Raw genomic sequence first — 6,684 nt, forward strand, 5'->3', positions numbered from 1 at the left:
ACTCTTCCCACTTCGAGTTACTGATCAATTCGCTCTCGCCCTACCATAAGCTTGCCGTCCCGGTTAGCTCAATTGGTAGAGCGACTGCTCCGGTGTGGCGGTGGTTCCGGGTTCGAACCCCGGACCAGGACGAATTTTTCTTTAACTACGAAGTTTCTGAGAAAGCTGTATAGCTTTCCTTTGTAGCCGTATGGCTGCGCTTGGGTGGATGCCAATGAGTAATTACTCCCTTATTAGAAAATTACTCCACCTTGGGGGATTCCCCTAAACATTTGACCAACACTCTTCCCACTTCGAGTTACTGATCAATTCGCTCTCGCCCTACCATAAGCTTGCCGTCCCGGTTAGCTCAATTGGTAGAGCGACTGCTCCGGTGTGGCGGTGGTTCCGGGTTCGAACCCCGGACCAGGACGAATTTTTCTTTAACTACGAAGTTTCTGAGAAAGCTGTATAGCTTTCCTTTGTAGCCGTATGGCTGCGCTTGGGTGGATGCCAATGAGTAATTACTCCCTTATTAGAAAATTACTCCACCTTGGGGGATTCCCCTAAACATTTGACCTAAAAGCATTTCATGCTTAAAAAAAATCTCTGCCTCTCCCGTAAACGAGAGTACAGTAAGCATGAAATGTTTACGGGCCTAATGTCATCTCGGTAGACACCCGAACCGCACCGTACAGGAAGGGAGGAACGCCACCACCCGTTCAGCGCGATGGCTTGCCATTTGAACGCAAGGTTTTTTGAGGAAAGGAAATGGCGCAGTAATTCTCTGCCATCTCGGTGGACACTCGAACCGCACCGTAAAGGAAGGGAGGAACGCCACCACCCGTTCGGCGCGATGCCTTGCCCTTTGAACGCAGCGCTTCTCCCCCGGGCCCCTGTGCGCCTGCGCGGCTTTGCTTCGATGCGCGAAGCCCCTAAGAGATCACGTATGTCAACGAAGTGTAACGTGGCATTTATGTGCTTTTTGCACGCGTTATTAGAAATCGGAAATTATAATTCCGTGCATTATCAAACCCACAGCTCCACTGATATCTTGATAAACATTGAGAAGGCACTGGCAGCAGTTATTTTTTGTCTCGTTTGGAGACCAACCGGCGCTTGCATGCCGGTCGCGTAGGAGGGCTTAGAGAGTCTCGTTAATTCTCGTTAAGTCTCGTACGGTGCCCGGATGTTCTCGTTTCAGAGCCCGGATGACTGGAATTCAGTGCCCGGATGAGTGGATTTCAGTGCCCGGATGACTGGAATTCAGTGCCCGGATGACTGGAATTCAGTGCCCGGATGACTGGAATTCAGTGCCCGGATGAGTGGATTTCAATGCCCGGATGAGTGGATTTCAATGCCCGGATGAGTGGATCTCGGTCTCGGCGTGACGTCACCACACTGCCGACAACGGGGGCTAAAAGCATTTCATGCTTAAAACGATTTACCAGCTGCCGCAGAGACAAATCGCCCAGTCCCAGCCCTCCGTTTTGTACCCGTCTGAATAGGTTGGTCCGGCTGCAGCGCTCCCATTCAGACGACCAGATGAAGACGGCGAAAATCCTGCGTAGCTTTCGAATGTTTAACCTTGGACAGTGCAACACCTGCATTACGTACCTGAGCCTGCTGATAAAGAACAAGTTGCAAACAGTGGCTCTGGCAAAAATCAACAAGGTTGTTCCTTTCCACTTATCTGCTCTCTCCCATATCTCTTTGACCTGTCCTTTCCACTGTCTCGGTAAGCATCGAGCGGAACGCCCAAGTACTTATCTGGTGTCGTCGTCCAAGGCACACTGGCGAACCGTGCAGGCGTAGATGGCCACCTTCTACGCCAAAGCCCGAGGCACTTCGACCAATTAACCCCGGTGCCGGTAGCTTGGCTGAATTCGTGCACACATTTAACAGCTTCGCTTATGCCTCCCTCGTCAACCGCAAACACAGCAATGTCATCGGCGTACGTCAAGAGCTTTACTTCGGCTGCTTGTAAACTGAATCCACTGATACTCCACTCCCGTTTTTCAGTATTTTCAAAGAAAGGGTCTCGACGTAAATACGAAATAAAAGGGGGCTGAGCGACAGCTCTGGCGCACCGAACGCTGTACGATAATGGTGGCCCCCAAACTCTTGTTAACAATTAATCTCGTCATGAAGTCCGGTATGCCACGGCCACACCCTCGCGGATAACAGAAGCTACATTAACGTGGCCTAATACAGCAAACAAAAGTTCATGGGCGACGCAGTCAAATGCCTTTTCTAGATAAATTTGAGGAATAGCTGCCCATTAGTGTCATCACAGCATTCTAAGACACTGCGCGCTGCGTGAATATTGGTAAAAATGGACCGGCCTTTAATCTCGCAGGTCTGATGGGGACCAACTAAGTAATGAATGAGAGTCTGCAACCTTCGCGTCAAAACCTTCATGAAACGTTTGTACTCGACTTTAGTGAGTGCTATCGGTCGGTATGCTGTAACCCGTCATAATATATCTCTGTCTTCCGTTTTGAGAACCAGAACAGTATGGGACGACCCATAGGACGGTGGCAGTGCTTTTTAAAGGCTTCATTAAAGATTACGTTCAAGACCGGGGAAATAACATGTTTGAATTTAAAAAAAAAAGCCGCACTGAACCCGTCCGGTCCAGGCAACTTACCGGGACTTAAACTGTCTATTGCTTGCTCCACTTCCCTTTGCGTAATGTCCTGCTCTAATCTGTCTTTTGTTTCGTCTTCAAGACGTGGTATCTCGGCTAGGAACACCTCCTTAAATGTGCTAGCATCTACCGGATGCGATGCGAAGAACGCCTGATAATGCTCGAAAAAGGCTGCTTTGATGTGATCGATGTCCGTAGTTAAAACACCTCTCCATTCTATACCAAGCGCTCGTTTCGTTGGCGCTTCCCCTTCAGCTGTGTCTTCTGCCCTTTCCCTCACCAGCGCTTCCCGATAACGTGTTTCTTCGATTAGCTCTAGCTTTTGTTTGGTTTTTCTTATGTCTTCTATTCATTTACCAGGCACTCGGCATTCCTGTTTTAGCATCTTCTGAGGCAGTGCCTTTAGCTTCGTTTCCTGCTGTTTCTTCTCATGATGTATAGAGGTAGCTCTTTCTATTGCTTTTAATTTTAAAGTTTCTTTAATGAGCTCCCACTGCTGCCGTATCCTCATGTTTCTACTTGGTTCTATTTTTGCTCTTTCTTCTCTTACAGTTCGGTTATAAAATTCGTCCTGAAGTAGCTTGTCATTTAACTTCCCCATTTCTCACGAAAAACTATTCCCCTTCTTAACGATCCCTATGCTCCATAGAAGCAAACGATGGTCAGAAAATGATACCGGCGCTACTTCTATTGCATTGACACTATTGCATTTAGGTACGGTAGCCACAGATACATAAATGCGATCTAGCTGTGCATGACTTGAGCCCTCGAATCGTGTGCAAAAAAAAAAAAAAGAGCTCGCATGGCGGAGTGGTTAGCGTGCTCGTATCGCACTCTGAAGACCCTGGTTCGATTCCCCAACTCGAACAATTTCCTACTCGGTTGTATTCATTTATCTGGTCTGACTAGAAAGATTAATTATCATGCAATTCTCTTAGAATGCCTTAAATCGCGTTCCGATATTATTTGAATGCCATCGATTAAGTATCGATTAAGTGATGATTGGCATATGCCCATATAAGGCACGTAACCAAAACGCGGACACATCCGCCGACACGGCTGCTAACGACAGTATGAGGAATTAAAGGCTTTCGCCTTGATAAAAGATTTTAAAGGGCTGAAGCGACGTCGCACACCGCTATACGCTTAACATGTAAATGAGTATTCTTAATCACGCTTATGATGCAGGACATACTGCTGTAAAACACCCGGCACGTTGCTATGATACAAAATGCAGCAGCGCCGACTAATACGAAGTTGGCAACGAAGCCTGAAAACCTCGAATTGCGTGCTCGGGTCATTTGAACTGAACTTTATATGCCTTTGGCACGAAGTACACGTTGCGAATTAAAAAGAAAAGTTTTTTTAAGAACTGCCAAAACTTCACAAAGCGTTGTCCTTCAACTCGCCTATGATATAGGGCATCTTGCTGTACGCTTAAAAAACAATAAGACGTTGCTATGGCCCAGAATGCAGCAGCACTGTACAATAATCATGCAGTTGGAGACTCTAGCCTCAAAACCGCACGGGTAAGGTTCATTAGCAGGCGCTCAAGCCGAGGGTAAGATCAAATGAATAGACATATCAACGTCAGATGACTAGTTTGCGTTGCCGCTAGTTTCTCAAGCAATACGCGTAATGGCTGTTTCACATGGTGCGATTGTTGCCGCAGCGCAGTGCGATTTCTGCCGGTGTGCGACAGAAATGCGCGTCGTTCTCGTCGCAGGGCCACTGCGACAGAGTTTCAACAAGTTGGTCGCACTGTCGCAGCGTCGGTGCGATCGCAGCGGTGGTCACAGTAGTCAGCCCATAGCAGCTCAGCGACATGACAGGAAATGACGAAAGGGAAACCGTAGGAATTTGGCATCTGCGTTATTTTGACTACTTTGCGCTACTGACAGGTCCATTGCAAAAGAAACGGAGGCTAGAACGGTCTCTCTAGGGTGCCACGGTTGAATACTCGGTGTCAAAGATAGCTCACCGGAGGCCTACCCGCGCGCAGCACTTTGCTGACTTTGCGGCGGTATGCGCGTGCATATCTGCTAACAAAGGCAAACAAAAAAAAAGGAATCTCGAAAACGTTTTATTGAGCATTATAATACATCACGGATCAATATGATTACGAAACCAACTCCTGCCACGATGTTTTACATTTATTGCAGCCAAAGGATTTTTGGCCACTGAAAGGCGGCACCAACGGTAGGGTGCCGACGGCACCGACTGTAATCGTTGGCATGTGAAACGGCGGCTGCGATTACCGTCGCAACGACAGTGCGACTGGGCCGTATTTTTTCGTTCGCGTCGCACCATGTGAAACAGCCTTAAAGGCTGTTTCACATGGCTAAAGGCTACGGAACGTACCAAAACTGGTCTCTTACACTCGTACATGCGCTTCACATAAGTATGAGACTCCATCGGTTTCATGATAATCAATCCACATCGAACACCGCATTTGACTTCGCCACAGCTCAAAGCACGCTAAAAACTTTTTATTAAAACTAAGAATTCATTTCGGTAATGCAGACTATGCGATAGGCCAGACAAAGCCAGCCGTTCGAAAAAAAAAAAAAATAGAGTTCAAGTAGAAAGAAAATCGCTAGGACCAAAGTGACCAAAATAACTTAGGTAGTTCCCGTTCGTTTCTTGTGTCCTTCAGCGCGCTTCCTGCCCAATGTGAAACCACTACATTATTAAACAAGCAGCTTGTCTTAACAGACACTAATTAGTTTCCAGTAGTTGTTGGCGACAAGCCGAGAGACGTAACGGGGACAACACTCAAATTGACTTGTCGATACGTATCTGCAGGTTTATTTAGTTTCCTGCGGTCTCGAGTTCACGCTTATTTTCACTTTTCTTATAATCCTGCCGCTTGGACCTAAAGGGATACTGAAGACAAAGTGACGTTGCCCTGGATCCATAGACTACGGGATTTTAATGACAAGAGAACATCATCATCAGCCTGACTACACCCACTGCAGGGCAAAGGCCTCTCCCATGTCTCTCCAATTAACCCTGTCTTTTGCCAGTTGCGGCCACTGCATCCCCGCAAACTTCTTAATCTAATCCGCCCACTTAACTTTCTGCCGTTTCCTGCTACGTTTGCCTTCTCTTGAAATCCACTTTAAGGACCAGCGGTTATCTTGTCTTCGCATTACATGCCCTGCCCAAGCCCATTTCTTCCTCTTGATTTCAACTAGGATGTCATTAACCCGCGTTTGTTCCCTCACCCACTCCGCCCTCTTCCGATCTCTTAACGTTACACCGATCATTTTTTTTTTCCATAGCTCGCTGCGTTGTCCTTAGCTTAAGCTAAACCCTCTTTGTTAGCCTCCACGTTTCTGCCCCATAGGTAAGTACCGGTAAGATACAGCTGTTGTATCTTACCGGTACTCGCCTACGGGGCAGAAACGTGGAGGCTAACAAAGAGGACAAGAAAAATCTTTGCCAAAAACAGAGCTCTTATAAGCTAGAAAAAAACACCAAGAACCGGTATACACGTGTCGTCAACGCCGGCCAATTTCGCAAGTAAGCTGCGTGCATCGACCCCGGTTTTTGAGAGATAACAGAGGCTATGCTGCATCGCCATTCACTTGAAAACAGCGTCTTGTTCTTCTCAGTGTGGACGCCCGCCTTTGAATCAGATGGGAAATAAATATTGTAATTCAGTTTTTTCAACCTTAATGCGCTCTTTGTGGCCGGACAAATGTTAAAATACCAAGGAAGTGCCAGAATATCAATTTTTGCTCGGAAGGATAATGAGCTGCAGGTGTGTTCAGTATTCCTTTTTATTAAGTGCTCGTAATATCTGTGCGGTATGAACGTGGTAGCAGTGTTCATCGGCGCCATATAAGTTTGCTGTACACAGGATATCGACTTATACTCTATAGCCTTTCCGAAAGTGAGAAAGTCTGGCTGTATACAAGAAGGTGCGATTTATACTACACTAAGTTGTAAAACACAAATAATGTGATTCGGTTCAACAGCGTTGCCTAGAGCTTTCGCTGTGACTGGTCTCTGACAAGTGTTTTCCGCTGCTTGCTCTTCTCTAATCGAAT

This window comes from Amblyomma mixtum, chromosome 1 (genome assembly GCF_055824585.1).
Source record: "Amblyomma mixtum isolate Tamu chromosome 1, ASM5582458v1, whole genome shotgun sequence".
NCBI classification, from domain to species: Eukaryota; Metazoa; Arthropoda; class Arachnida; order Ixodida; family Ixodidae; genus Amblyomma; species Amblyomma mixtum.